This window comes from Dreissena polymorpha, chromosome 3 (genome assembly GCF_020536995.1).
Source record: "Dreissena polymorpha isolate Duluth1 chromosome 3, UMN_Dpol_1.0, whole genome shotgun sequence".
NCBI classification, from domain to species: domain Eukaryota; kingdom Metazoa; phylum Mollusca; class Bivalvia; order Myida; family Dreissenidae; genus Dreissena; species Dreissena polymorpha.
This window is the reverse complement of record NC_068357.1, coordinates 142,281,038-142,298,793: the sequence shown is the minus strand read 5'-3', so window position 1 is coordinate 142,298,793 and position 17,756 is coordinate 142,281,038. Positions and strand designations below refer to the sequence as shown.

The 17,756-nt window shown below is 35.0% G+C and overlaps 1 protein-coding gene across 4 annotated transcripts in view; it reads right to left on the bottom strand.

Annotated features, from left to right (window-relative positions):
* Nucleotides 1-17,390, bottom strand: part of LOC127871757 (RNA-binding protein lark-like) — a 32,174-nt gene extending 14,784 nt beyond the window's left edge. For 3 of the 4 annotated variants that reach the window (XR_008045540.1, XR_008045541.1, XM_052414925.1), the window contains exon 1: nt 17,286-17,390. The gene's annotated coding sequence lies outside the window, so the exon portion shown is untranslated. The remainder of the gene's footprint in view (nt 1-17,285) is intronic. The other variant, XM_052414926.1, reaches the window with a different exon arrangement.
* Between the last annotated feature and the right edge of the window lie 366 nt (nt 17,391-17,756).

The following is a 17,756-nucleotide window of genomic DNA, read 5'->3' as shown; positions in this document are numbered from 1 at the left end:
GGAAAAATCCCAATCAGCGTCCGAATTTTTTCTCAAAACGATAGAAAGTTTCGTTAAAAAAAACAACTTTCGGCGAGCGAACAAAGAAAATCGTATAGTTGTGTGTAACCACTCGCTCGATTAATTTCGGGTTTTATTATTCAGCGCATTCAATCAATAGAGTTGTTACTGTTTCCGGTTCTTTTGCCAGGCAGCCAGCGTACTGTTTTACGTCGGTTTGTAACCTTATCGTAGTTTGAAATGAGTCATAATAGCAAATTTTATGCCAAAAAACCAATCGGAACCATCTATCACAGGACACATTGACAGCAATAATGATGCTGTGCAGGGAGGGATGCAAGCAACTGAGTGATGATCAAACATCAAAGATTGTTGAAATTTTCACAAAAATGAAAGAGAGAGACATTGCTTTAAAAGAGATTAAAACAACTAGTAATTGATTTGGTGTGTTCTTTATAATATTTTGTTATTTATATAAACTTTATAACTTAATGGTCATTAAGGCATGCCTGCAAATGATTATTTAAATGGGTATGTTCAATTAAGTATGAACTGTATGATGTATTCAATAAGACCCAAACTTCACGACGCGATTTTCCCAATTTCAGGATTTCACGACTCGATTTGTCCCAATTTTGAGGTTTTCACGACTCAATTTTTCCCAATCGGACCGGTACGGGTACTTTTCCCAATTGGACAAGGAAAATCGCTGTAACTCGTACCGATTTTTGGTCATCACGTACCCTTACTAGTCAACTCGTACCCGATTTGGTCAACACGTACCCTCCTTAAAATTATTTTTATGTTTTTATATGAGTATATGTTATACCTTTTTCTTGATTTTTTTTTTCAAAAGTAGACAAGTTCATTATTTTTCACACGTAAATAATTATAAACGACGTGTTTGTCTTGCCTACAACAGATACGTGATGAAATAAATTGTCTGCATTTGTTTGATAGAATGTTTACTAATAACACCTTTATGATAACAGGACCGTCAGTGATATGTTAAACAAATTGTTTGTCGTGCATCTAAAATGACGAGCACGGTAGTTGTCAGCATTTTCTTTGATGATATGTTTGATTGAAAACACCGCATGAAGCCATAACCAATTAAAGGTATGATTCACTTTGAAGTTAAAAAGGAAAATAATTGACGGTTTTCTAATTACACTTAATTACAATTCAGTTTTGCTTTCACTTGGTACGTATGTTTTTCTCACTTTTATATGAGTTAATCCACAAAAGGCTTTGCAGATTTCAGCATTAATATCTTGAAACAAAATATCGACTTTTTGTTTCATGTCTTGGACATAATTTCATTTAGTGTTTAATGTGGATTATAATTTATAAGTGTTTTGTGTTCTTAATCTTTATCATCATGGATGAGGGAGATAGTGACTGTGTTTGTGTTGTTTGTGGATATATTGTTTCTGATGAGTGTAAGGCAATTATGTGCTACGAATGTGATAGATGGCAACACAGACACTGTAAATCTTGAAAGTAATCCCTTTATTATGTTTTAATTAGTTTCCGATTAGCGTCAGTACATACGTTTCCGTAGATAAAGTAAGATGCTTCTACATAAATTATAGATTGAACTGTGTCAACAAGTTTATGTTGTTGGATAAAAATTTGTAATATATTATGTGTCCAATAAAATCTTATTAAAACATCTAAATACTCAGTAAACCCGTTTGTTTTTACTCAATAATCTTAAGTATTCTCTAGTAATGAAACAAATTGTTTGTTGAACTGTGTCAACAAGTAACTTTTAGTTTATGCTGTTAGATAAAAATGTATTATATATATGTTCAATAAAATCTTGGATCTAAATACTCTATAAACCCGTTTGTTTTTACTCAAAGGTGTTCTTTATTTTTACAAAGGTAAAAGGTGCAGATTAAATCAATTTAGATATCAGCGACCCGTATCGGGTAATGCGTTATTCAATATTTAACACAGGTGCAGATTAGGTAAATGACGATATTAACGAGCCGTATCACGTCAGGGTTTTCCCCAAGCCATTTAAGTCCCCGGGGCGCTAAAAATTTTCCGACCTGTGTGTTTTATCAGTAACTGCAATTACCCATTTTGACGATTATTCAAAGTTTGCGAATGCCTGTCATCTCAATCATCGATTTATTGATAGGTTACGTAATTAAGGTATCGTCAGGGGGCCTATTAACCGGCTCAATCTAGCTGACAGTCGTTACGGAGCTTCCAGTTTAAATACACAGATGCGCTTCAATAGGCGTCTTTGTTTTATTGCCCAATCAAGCAACCAAACATCCAACAGCTTGTGTATTATAACATCCAAAATTTCAATAAGCGCGTGTCATCTGTCGAAGCAATGATATTGTTAGTCACTAAGCACAACGAAGTAGCTTACACAGTTAAATCCCAGAGATGATCTCGGAAACGAGACTTGATTGAAAACAATGAAAATAACGATATTTATTTGCATAAGATGAGCTAAAATAGAAATGAAAACCAAAGAAACATACACAGACGACACAAAATATAATTGATTTTGACCTTTTAAATACAAACAAATATTTAAAAAAACACTTTCACTTTCCTGTGTTCAGAAAATGGCTTTTACATGTACATGTTGCGTGAACTCTAAATTTACATTCAGTTGTCGATTGGTCACTGTTATAGAATGAACAGAAAACTATGCGCACACATCACGTCAGGTGTTTTACGAAAGTTCAGTGGGGATACCCCTGCCACAATCAATGTCCATATGCACTTAAATATGTTTTCAATTTATGTTGCTTAATATTCAATTGATACTGCTTATATTTTGCAAACGTTCATCATCTCAGGGGTCTAGCTAGGTTCAAAATTTAGGGAGAAGTCACTTCTCCCAAAGGCCAAAATAGGGAGAAGTGGCAACTTTTCGGGGAGAAATGGTACTTTTGCATCCAGGGGTCAAGCTTAGCTCAAATTTTCGGGAGATGTCAATTCTGTACAGTTGCATCATAGGTCTTCAGTTTACATGTATTTTGCGCCAAATTGAAGGAGAAGTATTTCCGTTCAGCTTTCAATCAACTCTTTACTTGTCTTATACCCCTCATTAAACCGTGCCAATTATCATTAATCAGAAACAACTCTTATTTCACACTTTGGGGGACAACATTAACAAATACAAACACACACTCACTTAAATGTTCATTAAGTTATATATTTAACACTTAACATGCTTTTTATGTGATAACTGTTAAGCTATTTTAATAATGAGGCTGAAATGGGTGATGGAAATTGGAATTCAAAAGGCTGCATTTCATTTATAATAAGAGATGTCAAGTGAATAAAACCTACATTTTTCTTATTTGTAATTGATTGTAAAGTAATTATTCTGGTACTTGTTATTATTTTTTTCCTGTTCAGGTGTATCAAAAAAACTTCAATTTTAACACTAGAAATGGCGCGGCAGAGGCCGACGCGTATCCCCACGCCGCATGTTTGACCCAAGGGCGCCCCAGGGTTGATCATGGGGCCATGCATAGTTGAGATTGACTGTATTGTCATAAGAGAAGTTCAGTATCAATTAGAAGTGAATGGGTGTAAAAATAAAGAAGTTATAGTAAAAGGCAATTTTGGGAGGGTGTGGCCTATGTGGGCGGGGTGCCCCAGGGTTGGTAATGGGGCCATGCATAGTTGAGATTGACCGTATTGTCATAAGAGAGGTTCAGTATCAATTTGAAGTGAATCAGTGTATTAATGAAGAAATTATAGTAAAAGGCAATTTTGGGCGGGTGTGGTCTATGTGGGCGTGGCGCCCCAGGGTTGGCAAAGGGGCCATGCATAGTTGAGTTTGACCGTTTTGTCATAAGAGAGGTTCAGTATCAATTTGAAGTGAATCAGTGTAGAAATGAAGAAGTTAATGTAAAATAACCTAAATTTTTTTTATAGTAAATGGATTTTTTTGGTGGGTGTGGCCTATGTGGGCGGGCGCCCCAGGGTTGGGATTGGGGCCATGCATAGTTGAGATTGACCCTAATGTCATAACAAAAGTTCAGTATCAATTTGAAGTGAATCCGTGTAGAAATGAAAAAATTATAGTAAATGGAAATTTTTGGTGGGTGTGGCCTATGTGGGCGGGGCGCCCCAGGGTTGGGAATGGGGCCATGCATGGTTGAGATTGACCGTATTGTCATAGGTGAGGTCCAGTATCAATTTGAAGTGAATCGGTGTAGAAATAAAGAAGTAAATGTAAAATAACCTAAAAAAATGAGTGATAATTTCTGACGCGGCCCCACCCCAACCCCTATAACTTTTGACCCAGGGGTCAGATCAAAATTCCAAATAGTGCACCGTCGCACATATGCTCATAGCTACCATGTGTGTAAATTTCAAGGTTCTAGTGCTTTTAGTGTAGGAGGAGATAGTGGCCAGGACGGACGGACAGACGGACGGACGGACGGCGGAGATCACCACAATATCCCCACCTTTTTTTCAAAAAGCGTGGGGATAAAAACCAGTAATATTCATAATATTCTTACTTCCTTGTAAATTTTAAGAAAATCAAGATCAAATCGAATTTTGCTGAAGTATAGTTATTGGTAGCCAGCACAAGGCAATTAATCAAGGCTTCACCTATGAACAATTTTAAGAACTCTAAATAGCTCCGGACTGTGCATTTGAATGTTCAACTTTGCATGACCTGTAATTGGGGCAACTTCTGGCTGAGAATTCTCCTGTGTCCAATTCTCCACATCAAACTGATTTTAATGGTCAATGTGTGGCACAAACAAATAATTAAAAGGTGGAGAAGTTATGTCGCCTTCATGAAATTAATTAGCAACATAAATATTCCCTTGGCGAGCAAATCGCCCACTTCGCCCACTAGCGAGACCCCTGCATCTATTTTATCATTTCTGTTATAAGATTGTAATGCAGGTCTGCAGCCAACAAGACGGATGCTGTATGAAGACACCCGATGCTTATTATTGAATTTCCCGTGTTGATAATATATTAGTATATAGAAATATTATTAGTGATGTCCAGTTAACCACCGTAAATAATATGTGTTTTTGTTATTATAATTATTATTTATGTTCATCGCTTCAATAAAGTTTGACAGTCACGTAATCGTTTATTTAATAACCCATTTGAAACCAAGACGCTATCTAGATGTTTCACACCCACAATCTCACGTTTGCATTCGCACCTTTGTGCACCCGTTTATGCTTCTAATTTGCATGTTATTGACATGTTGTTACATCAATAAACGACCAATAACAGGGGTCAGGAAGCGAGACAACTCCTAATATCTCAACTGTAAAAACAAATGCAACGTGTCAAGTTGCGAGTCAATAACTGAACTTGCTATTATAATATTTTGTTCTTTCATCTTTGTTGCACGCATTACCAACACACACCGAACATAGTGAAAGTGAGAAGTCAAACAAAAGACTTCGAAGAAGTCAGCATAATGTAAAAAAACAGTAAAAACACATTAACTCAGATAACACAATGCTCTTTATATGTCCGATAATAGGGGGCACAACATGCAAAGTTAAGCATCAGTGTGACAGAAACGTGAGCTTGGTGCTAAATCAGTCATTAATAGAATGTTCCCGATCTTTGCAGCAGCTTGACTTTGTATCTTTGTTATCAAAGGGAAGCAACTGCTATAACGACAGTTTTCTAACTTAGTTGTTGTTAGCCTATCTTCGTTGTCTACCTGAAAAAGAGCTCGGAAAGGATGATATGACAGTTTTAATATCGGGAAAATAATGAGTGTTAAATAACTAAGATGCTCTTAATTTGGATACAACTTTAAAAAAATGTAAACATTTATCCTAACCAATCACTTCATTTCTGTTTTTCTTAGATTTATAACGCACCACAGAACGTCAATTGACACGTGAATTTTAAAAAAAAATCACCGTCGGCAGGGGATACCCCTCCCGCACCCACCCCCGATCGGCCCTGGGGCGCCTGAAAAATTTCCTGTGGAAGGCACTGCACGTAGGTGCAGAGCTACAAATAAGCTGCGTATTTGCGTAAATACTGGTACGCAAAACAAATCGCCGATACCCAATTTGAGCCGCCTTCTATGCGTAATGAAAAATCCCGTTTTGTTTCGGCCGTTTTGACTCGAGTCTTTATCGACAAGCGCATGTTTTATCTGGTAACGTATTTACCAATCGTTTAGATAACACATGCGAGTCAAACAAATTGGCGTCTCGAGGCAGACGAAAAGTTCCGCAAAAAATACAAAAAAACATATAGATTCCTTTGTCGTGGTAAATAAATCTAAAACAATTGCAAAGGGCATGGTTAATTACATTATTAACTCCATGTTTTGTACCATGGACATCTGCTGTAGTATTTTAGATGAACTTGTTGATGGGGTGCACAGAGGGCTGGACCGGTGTAGGAATAGTATAATAAAGTGTGTATAGACCAAAAATGCAAACAATTTTTTTTTATTTAATTAAAGCAACAAGGGTTTCAACTAAAAAAAATATTTTCTGACAGCCATCAATCAGATATGTTTAAGCTCTCCAAAATAAGATTTTCAGTGCCTTGTGCTGTAAGTTGTTATTGTTTATTGATAGAGCTATGTCTTAGCTACGTCTAAAAGCCAAAGTGGTTTATTTGTATTATATTTTTGGCAATGCAACCGGACTCTGATTGATGGCTGTCAGAAAATAATAAAATTGAGTTGAAACCCGTGTTAATATTATTATATTTAATTTTGGTTTTGGGCATTTTTGGTCAAAATACACTATATTATACTATCCAACACCGTTCCAGCCCCCTATGATGGGGTGTGTTGTGTTTCCAAAACGAAAGTACTGGCCCATATTGGAACAAGAACAAGTAGAAACGCATTCGATGAGTGGGTTGAGAAATTCCATTGTTGAATCTGGTAGCAGAAAGATGGAACAACCTATACTGCAATTGAATACATAACAGTGACTTTATGTAGATACGGTTTTGAGAAGCTAAATTCATGTTTTATTGCAATTACCCAATTCACTTGTTTGTTTTGGTACAAATACCCAATTATTTTTTTTAATGAGGGGGTATGATACTTTTGGATACCCAATCACGTTTTCCATTACCCAATTCATTCTTATTTTGATGGGTATTACCCAATTACCCCAAAAAGCTTATCTGTAGCTCTGCGTAGGTGTGAATAAGTATTTTAGGCGTTGATTAATTGACTACTTCAGTTTCTGACGAACCATTATTCCATGCAAAATTTGTTAATATTTAAGTATTTTGTTTGTATGTTGTTTTTTATGCTATACTTTATTTCATTAAAAAAATCATATCGTTACTGTCGTTTTTTTTTTCATTTTAGTTAATGTTATCTTAGGCCATCCTTAAAAATTCTTTTGTTTGGCATAACCCGACCGACCCACTAAAATCGGCCCGACTGAATTTTTTTTATACTTTCCCAAAAAAATTTTTTTTGCTCGCCGAAAATTCTTTCAGCTTAATTTTTCCTTTCCGCGTTTTATCCTTTTCGGTTATTTGCGTCATTTAATTGAATGCTCTATCAAGGATATCTAGAATTGCAATGAACAAAACGCGTAACGGTATTTATTTGAGTCGCCTATTTATTTGACATATGCATATGCGATTAATTAGACTTTAAATACAATTAAACCGCTTCTGTTTTTCTCGTATCCCTTTAATTAAAATACGCTGCTGTCGTTCAGGATAGTTTGGGAGTAAAAAAAACAAATTAACTCATTATTACCGTTCAATTCAATTCGACAATCGGGAGAGATGTGTAATATTATCGCCATATAACTAATTATTTAATTATCACTCTTTTATTCAGATCGGTAAATATTCGGGAGAAAGATAAAAATTGGTCAGCTTAGAAATATTTATTGACGGGTATTGTCACGTTTTTGTTTCATTTGCTTATATATTTTCTTTATAAGACTTTCCGACCGGTCGCTATTTTGCAGGCAGACGGCGATATTAAATGTCTATTCAAATTATACAACATCTGCGCATGAATGACCCAATATTATCCGATAGCTCCACCCGTCCTCACGTTTCATTGGACAACGTCATGTCATGTGTAAGCGAGCTCAATGCTGATTGGCCAGCTACCATTTGCACTTCATTAACAATAAGGTCAAGTAATGTCTAATCGGGTACAGACCGGGTTTTGTTAACTATTGTGAACACTTTCATTGAAACAAAGAGACAAATATAGAAAACCAGTCTGGATTAAAATGGCGGATGTTTTCAACGAAATTTTACTAGATATTCGCAATTTAGATTTTTCTTGTGCCAAATTCTCAATATTTTTGCAAATGACTCAAGTGGCGAACGACAGCGCGAGCATTGCGAACGTGTTATTATTGGAATAAATGCTCACTATTACAGGGCTCGCGCTGTCGTTCGCCATTTGCGAAAGAATAGCGAATTTGGCTCAAGAAAAATATAATTTGCGAATATGCTCAAATCTCGTTAAATGTCATTGAAAACATCCGCCATTTTAATCCGGAGGTTTTTTTTAAACTATTTTTCTGTTTGTTTCCATGAACAATTTGATCGCATATGGTAGCTGGCCAATCAACATTGAGTTCGCTGTCGGGTAATATTGGGTCACAGGGATTTCAATAGACGCAGAATCCTGCGTTTTGACGCGAGTAAATTAAAAATGACTCGTTTTTGACGCAACCCTTTTTTCTGCTGTGCGTCATTTTGACGCATCGTAAATAAGACCCGTGCGTCAGTCAGTTAACATATCGAGTTCCATGGTAATAAATTCTGCTGTGCTTCTCATTGAAATTAAAGTATCAGAATTTGAAACTCGGTCTATAATCAAGAGAATACCCCGGGCATTGTTTATCTTATCTTATCTCTTCCAATACACGTCATGGTCTCAATAGTGCGTGCGCATTAACTGGGTAATTAGCAGCCGTGATTACGTGATAATTGATTGACCATCCGAAATGCAGACTTTGTTAGCAGACGGCAAGGTTAAAGAAAGTCGGCAAAAATAAAGAAAAACTAAATTGATCAAAGGTCTATTAATTACGTAGATCCACTATTCAGTCCAGCGAGTTTTGTCAGTTTGTTAATCTACCGATAATTACGAGTAACACCTTTATATCTTATATAAACTGGAATACCAGTTAATTCTTTACACTAACAAGTCATTATACTACACATAAACATTGAGAAAACACATTACTTCGATTATATATAAATTATCCGAGTAGAATTAAATTTCTACGTCATGACTTTCAACATTGTAAATCGCTGACGTATTGTAAATTAAATTATAACCCGCATTTAATTCAAAGCTGGCAATCCAAATTACAAGTAATGGTGATTCAATAATGGAGAAAGCTTTAACTGGATTTAACAAACATTTGATAAGGTTTGTTAAACCAGAAAACAAGAATGACAATTTGGATTATTAAATTTAAACTACTACAGGTAAGGCATTCTTAAGTGTACATATTTCGGACACGTATAGTATTCGGATAAACAGTTATACAGTGCGCCAGCTAGGCCTAAATCGAAGGGCGCGGCGCCCTGCCCTCCCGAACCTCCGCCCTGCTTGCCCGAACCTCCGCCCTGCCCCCCCCCCTAAAAAAAAAAAATTTTTTTTTTTTTACAAAATTTTATGATAATTCATAAATCTCTTATTACATTGTAATTAGTTTAATCCTCATTGTAGACATTATATTTGAATGGTTTAATAATAATGGGAATAATACAATTATTTATAACATATAAATTAACATGCAATAAGAAGCATTCCAGAAACACCCGCGCGCTCGAACGTGCCCTTTTTACAAAATACTACGCGTCAAAAGTGCCCTTTTGACAAAATGCTGCGCGTCGAAAGTGCCCTTTTGACAAAAAAGCCCCCCTGCCCTTTTCAAATCCTAGCTGGAGCACTGAGTTATAGATATACTAGATTTTCCATGCATTTAGATTGTGTTTTGTTACAAAAGCTACATGTATCATAGGGATGATGATAATATAATAACGATAAATATGTGATGAAAAGGTGCTACCATATATCTTAAATTACTTAAATGTGTTAAAAGACTTAAATGTGTTATGATGAAGTAGATTTTAATAAGTATTTATTGTTTTTACAAATAAACATAGTATAGTGATAGAAAAAAATAAAAGTTGTGAAATGAAAACTTAATGTGGATATTGTTCGCACAAATTATTTATGTTTTGTCATTATCTTTGTGTATCATTAAAAAATGCTGTGTTATGTATCATGGTATTGTTATTTAATAAAGCAGTATAACGTTTTAAGATATTGTGTTACTCTTAGAGCATATGTTTATCAAAAAAACATGAATAATACAGACAAAAACACAATAAACGCGCTTCTAAATTGACCCCAGCATTTTTCAATTTGACTCCTCAAAATTTCAGTCCAGGGGTCATTGACTCCTGGTTTTTAAAATCTATTGAAATCCCTGGGTCATTTATGCGCAGATAATGGAATACACAGTTGATATTGTCGTCTGCCTACAATATAACGGCCGATGGCAAAAGTCGTATAAAAAATAAGCAATTGAAAAGAAGCGTAACACTCAATAAATTATTTTTAAGCTGATCACTTTACAAATTACTACCGACTATCGATCTGAATTAAAGGATGATAATTAAATAATTAGTTACATGTCGAAGATGTTGCACCTTTCTGTTCTTGATTGAAATTAAAATGTTATAATTACTTTGTTTTTTTACTCACAAACTATGCTATTGTAAAGTAATATGCAGGGATCATATTTTCCAGCAACATCAATCGGTCTGGATTTAAATGGGGAAAAAGGGTCCGAAAATTTGTATCCGAAATTATGACAATTTACGTTAAAATATATACCATTGATTTTGCCATTCATGAAGAGGGTATAATAATGTACAAGTTAAATTGCCTTAAGCATTTTTTTTAAACGTAACATACGAGTTTTCTCAATTGGTTTTATCATTTGGTATTTCATTGTTGTTTCGCTAACTGTTTTATCTGACTTTTGATTGTTGTCAATATTATTAATCTGTGTAAGTCTATACCAATGTTTTAAATCATTGTCGACTCGATAATAGCTTACACACATGCATTGAATCTATCAAATGTTTGTGTACATTATAGTTTGTTATCGAATTAACCACGGCCGATAGTTAAAATGCGTAGGGATTAAATCACGAGTGCGAAGCACGAGCGATTAAAAACCACACATCTTAACTTCCGGTCGTGGGTTATTCAACAACAAACAATAAAGTACACAAATTATTTCGATTCTAACACGATTTTTACAAAAGATTTATACAATGTATATTATTTTTCTTGTGTACTATTTTATGTAAAGTTCCGCCCATAAAAATAACTTTCGGCTGTTCTGTCAATCAAAACCGCAACTTTCATTCAATTATTGCCGGATTATTACGCTGGTGGAAAATGTATCGGCATGTATTGTTTAGTTACAGCGCGTGCTTTTGTGCCCACAATTATTGCACAATATCCGATTTTCTTCTTTGTTTATATGAAAGTTTACTGACTGTATCATGCATGAAATGCACAATTTCCACGAGGATAACATCGAGGTTTTAATCTCCGAAGTAACTGTCAATGATTTTATCGTGGACGAGCCCACATTACGGACCGATTAGTGTGCTAGGTATAAGCCAGTGAAATTATTGATTGATATTGACACTGGGTTATTCACGCTTGACTAATACACAACCTCGCGAATCTTCGTTGTTAGGGGTCATACGCTGATACTAGTCGGCTGACATGCAATAGATTGGTCCTGACCGGTTTAGAGACTGCAGTTTATCACACCTAATAGAGATAACAATGTAATTAGGGTATGCTAGCATGTGCACAGCGTAATCGATTTCATGACTTGGGAATTTTAGCGAACAGAATCGGACTGACTCTTTGGGATTTTCAATCGGTCTTTCATGACCCCAATCGGTCTAGGACCGACAAAACCGAAAAAAATATGATCCCTGGTAATACGTCAACCAAATAGTATATTAATTACATATTTGCTAGGTTATTTGTTTTCATTTTCTGTAGTCAAACGATATGCACATTTTATTTCATGTGCAAAATGCGTACAATTTTTCGGACTGTCCATTTTCAGATAAAATAATTTTCGTCGATTATATTATATTTTCAAAGTTCTTTAAAGAAAAAATAGACTTATGAATACACGTGCCGTGATACGTACGGCGCAGAAAAATCTTTTCCAGAGGCAGAAGACTTAGAGCTTTATTTGATAATTACCTTTCAGTTTGGTATATGCCGGAGTTCAATGTCAGAAAAAAAAAAAAAATAAATAAAAAAAAATCCCTACCTACCTACTCACCAAAATTTACCTGGGTCGGGTTATGCTAAACAAACAATTTTTTAAGGATGGCCATGGTTAATCCTAAAGACAACCTGTTATGTTTGTCTATGCCAAAATATAACTATTTGGTCAACTTATACCTGCAACGAACATAAAAACATCTAATGTATGCAAACACCCATCGCAAATTTTTTTCATAAAGAACACAACATTACATAGGTACGAGTTGACCAACCAGAACAATGACTAAAGTACGAGTTAACCAAATCGGGTACGAGTTGACTAAGGTACGTGTTGACTTAGGTACGAGTTGACTGGAAACCATTGGGCTGAATGAGCCTGAAATTGGGCCCGAATGAGCCCACAACCAGATAAATAGAACTGTAACACTATTGCAACTGTTTCTATTTTGCATTCAGTTTTCCATTTTCATCGGTACATATAAACGGACGACCAAAACTGAGAGTTAAATTATTGAAACTACCGTTTCGTAGGCATATGCTATGTTCTCATACATTCGTGCCCCATAACTATGTATTTCACGCATGCGCATACAATGACAAGTGTTTTTAGCATTGTATAACTTTTATATCCTCAATAAAATACTACTTCAGTATTAAACCATCTGAAAATTGTCTTTGTTTAGATTTTTACTTTTTTTCAACTAGTGAAGGTGAAGGCCAATGATCTTCATCATCCAGAAGATTATTCTCATTGGATTTGTGCTCCTCGCTTGACCGCGTTCTAAATGGGGCTCCCAGTGGGGAAGTTATTTTTTATGTAACGGATTGCATTGTCCTTTTTCTAAGACACAATTGAATGTGTATTTAATGACGGAAGCGATTTATTTTCAAATATAAACTTCCAAATAAGAGCAGGGATTTAAATATTTTTAACCATGGTTACTTTCAACACGGAGTGTATATTGACAGGAGATGAATCGAGTATTTGACCCTTACTGTAGTAAATTCAATCTTATGCAAAAACTATTCATCCGATTTTATTGGTTTATACGTTATCTTGTTGCTTATTAATTCCTCTTTCAAAAAAATATAACTTTAAGTATATTCCCGTTGTTATTAATGGATTTATAGCGAGTTAAACACAAGAAATACACATTTTATGTTTTACCACCGCGCGTTTTAACGTGTTGTGGCTATCGATCTTTTACGATTAGCGTACAGCGAAGTGCCGAGGTTATACATTTTGATGTACCCGCTCACGTCTTTTGTTAAATTAAAGTTTCATTTCTCGGCCGATTTTGACAAATTATATATCATTAGAAAGCTTACGTTACGTAGTAAACAGATATATCAATATATATTAAGTTTTTCTTCTGATTTCGACAGCCCGGCGAGTTATAACTTAAACTTTTGCAAATATCATACCGTTTTGGAGTTTTAGAATCTAGATTTACGGTTGACATGTTCGCACTTAATACCAATTTGTAGCGTTTATATTTGGAGTTCAGTTTTAAAAATTACATCTTGCTTAGGAGAATAGAATTCTGTATACGATAGAAAAAAAATTTGTTTAAAAACGAAAGTAATTAAGGAATGAAGGCGGGAAAATGTAGCGCGCGTTCCTAACGCACTGAACTGATGCTACGGTCTTGGCGATTATGCTTTTGTTTAGAAACCGGCCATTTAATTTCTTTTGCCATCTTATTATATTTTTTAGGGAATATATTGTAGTATTTTGTTCACGAAACATATCAATAAAGCTTATTATAAATGAATCTTAATAAATTAACGATTTCAGCTCTTGTTTATAACACAGAAAGGGTGTAAAATTTATGATGAAACAGCGTATATAGCGGACCCTCTCGATATTATTCGGCTTTGCATGCATACTTGAAATAAAATGGGTGTCAAAAACATTCATCGTTTGCTGTTTATTATCAACAAGGTAATTATGTATAATTATTTGAATTGTTATTTACCTTAAATTATCAATTTATTAAAGATTCTTGAAAATCACGGTCCGTGTTACGCGGGTCATTTCGTATTTTGACATCAGGGCATCATGTCCAACTATTGAAAATCAGATTTTTTTCACCGGGACGATGACAGCTTGGATTTAGACAGGCAGACAGATAGTTTATTCAGACTTAAACAACAGTACATCGTCTTCAACTCAAATATATAAATTATTTTAAGACGAATTGTTAGGTGATTACACATATAGCAGTGATGATTCTGAGAATGTTGCCATGTTTTTTATCCGTGTAATCTAGAGTCCATGGTTTGAGCATTTTTTTCGCGGTGTTCAATAAAAGATATCTCAATAATCTTGTTTATTGATAGATCTGTGGTTTTATTGCCCCTGTGTTCAGCACAAGCCAATTATCTCGTTATGATCAGATACTGTGCCGACCAATACTAAATAACACTATGGTGTCATACGCCACAGCAGGGACCTATACTTGTATATTGGTCCCTAACCACAGGTGGCAATGTCTGGTCAGTTTACACTTTTTATGATACCTCCATGTCTTCTCGTGGTATTAGTGGTCATTTCTTGGAGTAATGTAACGCCAAATACTCAATTTTGCGTTTATAAGATATGTAGCGTATTGAAAACATTTATAGTCATCTGCCCATACAGATTGCCATAAACTAAATACTGTATAGATGTCAGCCAGCTAAATCACAATAATTATAAGTGCTTAATACCTATACATGTACATTTTAAACATTTAAAAAATCTAATACTTAACATTTAACGTATTTAGCGGGTACCGGTAAAAAAACTCCGTCATTTCGTAGTCCTATAAAGAGTGTATGGTAGTGTACGGAACAACATAATTAAAAACAGCATTCTCATTTGACCACAACGGGGTTAAATAATCTTTCCGAAAAATACAAATAATACAGAGTTTTAATTTAGAATTCTATATATTTATAACTCTGTTAACTTATAAAGATATTTCAATATACATGCATAGACAGTTGACCGTGATTTTCAAGAATCTTTAAATAATTTTAATTAATTGATGATTTATGGTTAATAACCTTTCATATAATTTTACATAATTACTTTTTTGATAATAAACAACAAACGATGAATGTTTTGACACCCATTATATTTGAAGTATGCAAAGCCGAAAAATATCAAGAGGGTCCGCTATACATTTGTATACGCTGTTTCTTCATAAAATTAACACCCTTTCTGTGTTATAATCAAGAGATGAAATCGTAAATTTATTAAGCTTCATTAATACTTAGCTTTATGGATATGTCTCTAGAACAAAATATTTCAATATATTTCATAAAAAAATATAATAATCATGGCAAAGGAAATTCAATGGCCGGTATCTAAACAAAAGCATAATCGCCAAGACCGTAGCATCAGTTCAGTGCGTTAGGAACTTAGGAACGCGCGCTACATTTTCCCGCCTTCATTCCTTAATTACGTTATAACTCGCCGGGCTGCCGAAATCAGAAGAAAAACTTAATATATATTTATATATCTAAAAACTACGATACGTTAGCTTTGTAATGATATATAATTTGTCAAAATCGGCCTAGAAATGAAACTATAATTTAACAAAATACGTGAGTGGGTACATCAAATTTATAACCTCGGCGCTTCGATAGAAGATCGATAGTTACGACACGGTCACGTGACTTAGACACAACAAGATATTTGGCGTAACGGTCCCGTTTCATATCCGTGTAATCTAGAGTCCGTGCTTTCAACGAAACAATGCAAACGTGTTAATTGAAATATAATTGTCTTGTGCATCTTGCATATTGAGTTACAATACCCTGTCGTGTACCTCTCAGTGCTCCGAATTAAATAGAGCGTGGCCTTCCTTAGAAATGCTTCTGCCACTTGCAAAGAATTTCTAACATTTTTTTGTTTTCAGTGCTGGCGATTTATAATGCAATTATACTTGGCAATGGTATTTTTTTTACCACAATTTAAGCAATATCTATGTCTGTTAGCTGAAATAATTCGCGTTCAGAATAAATCTGAACGCTGAAACTCCGGTCTGCAACAACCATAACGAAAATTAAATACAATACTATTATATCAATATGCTTAGAATTGCAAAAGAACATAACCAACTCATAAAGTTTTAGTTAATTAGTCCATTTTTACCTCAAATAGCGTCGAATTGAAGTTAAAAGGCATAATTTGTTTCAGTTAAATTTCTGCTTAAATCGCAATACAATCACTGACCTCTCGCCATGTTATGAAATATTTAAATATCAACCAATCAGAAGAAGGCATACGGTGTAATAGGCTGCGTTATCGATTAAAATCTACCTGCCGTATACAGCGGGCACAGCGATTGGAATTGAAAATGTGAGTAGTGTGTTGATTTAAATTGGTCAGGCGTGCAAAATTGAAAGAGTCATTACATAATTCTTACGGAACATTATTGAGAAATGAATTATCTACACAGGTATGTAAATATTATTGCAATCCGTTGATATTAACTGTCTGATATCGGGGCTTGAATGTTGCGCACCAAATTCCTTGCGCATCAATATAGACAAAGAAGGAAAACTCTCGCTATTAAAAAGATAGAGTGGACTATTGACGCCAAGAGTCTGCCAAAGAAAAAATCATCAAAAGACTCTTAAGGCGGCAATTTATATTGACTACTATGTCTGTGTGGAACATTTCTTGTTTACAACTCATTTTCTCGGCAAAATAGTCAGCAGTTGTAAACGCTCGATCTACTTGAATAGAATCCTGACACGCGAAGTATTTGGCGAGAGCGAAAATGACGTATTAAATTGAGCACGAATCCAATGAGAAGACACGAAAGTATGAAAACGAGGCATACAGACAAAGACCAGTCATTTTCCAAATGTTCAATTTTAAATAACATAAACTCTTACTCCTTCACATACAACAGCAAAAGCACATCATTAAAATGCGGATCAATTACGTGAAATAAATACAAATGTGTTTGAAATCTTAAAGAGAATTTTAGTTTCTTACCAAAACTAAAAGAGTATGCAAATATGGCTTCTCATTACACGCGCTAAGAAAACTATACCTTACTGTACTGTTGGCAATAAAAAATAAAGGCCCAGTAGCGAAACGGTCAAGAATTTAGGACTGAAACCAATATAAGGATAAGCCTTAAAGTCACCAATAAAAGTGTTGTTATTGAATCGAATGTGTTAAGATACTTGTATTGAACAAGTTTTAAATGTTGAACCTAAAATATATATGAATTAAAAGTTCGTCATCGAACCCATTGTGTGTGTGCGTGTGGGTTGAAGTTTGTAAGGTCCTTCCCGTGCCTGTAAATTAACTAGACTAGAAAAAGAGGAAAGAGGGTGAATTTTCAAGAATGACTTGTATATCTAGCTAGTTAGTTGACACTGAATTGGTGTGTTTGTGTGTTGTGGGGTGGGGAAGGGAGCCAGAGTACCCAGAGGAACACCCCCCCCCTCCCAACTGACC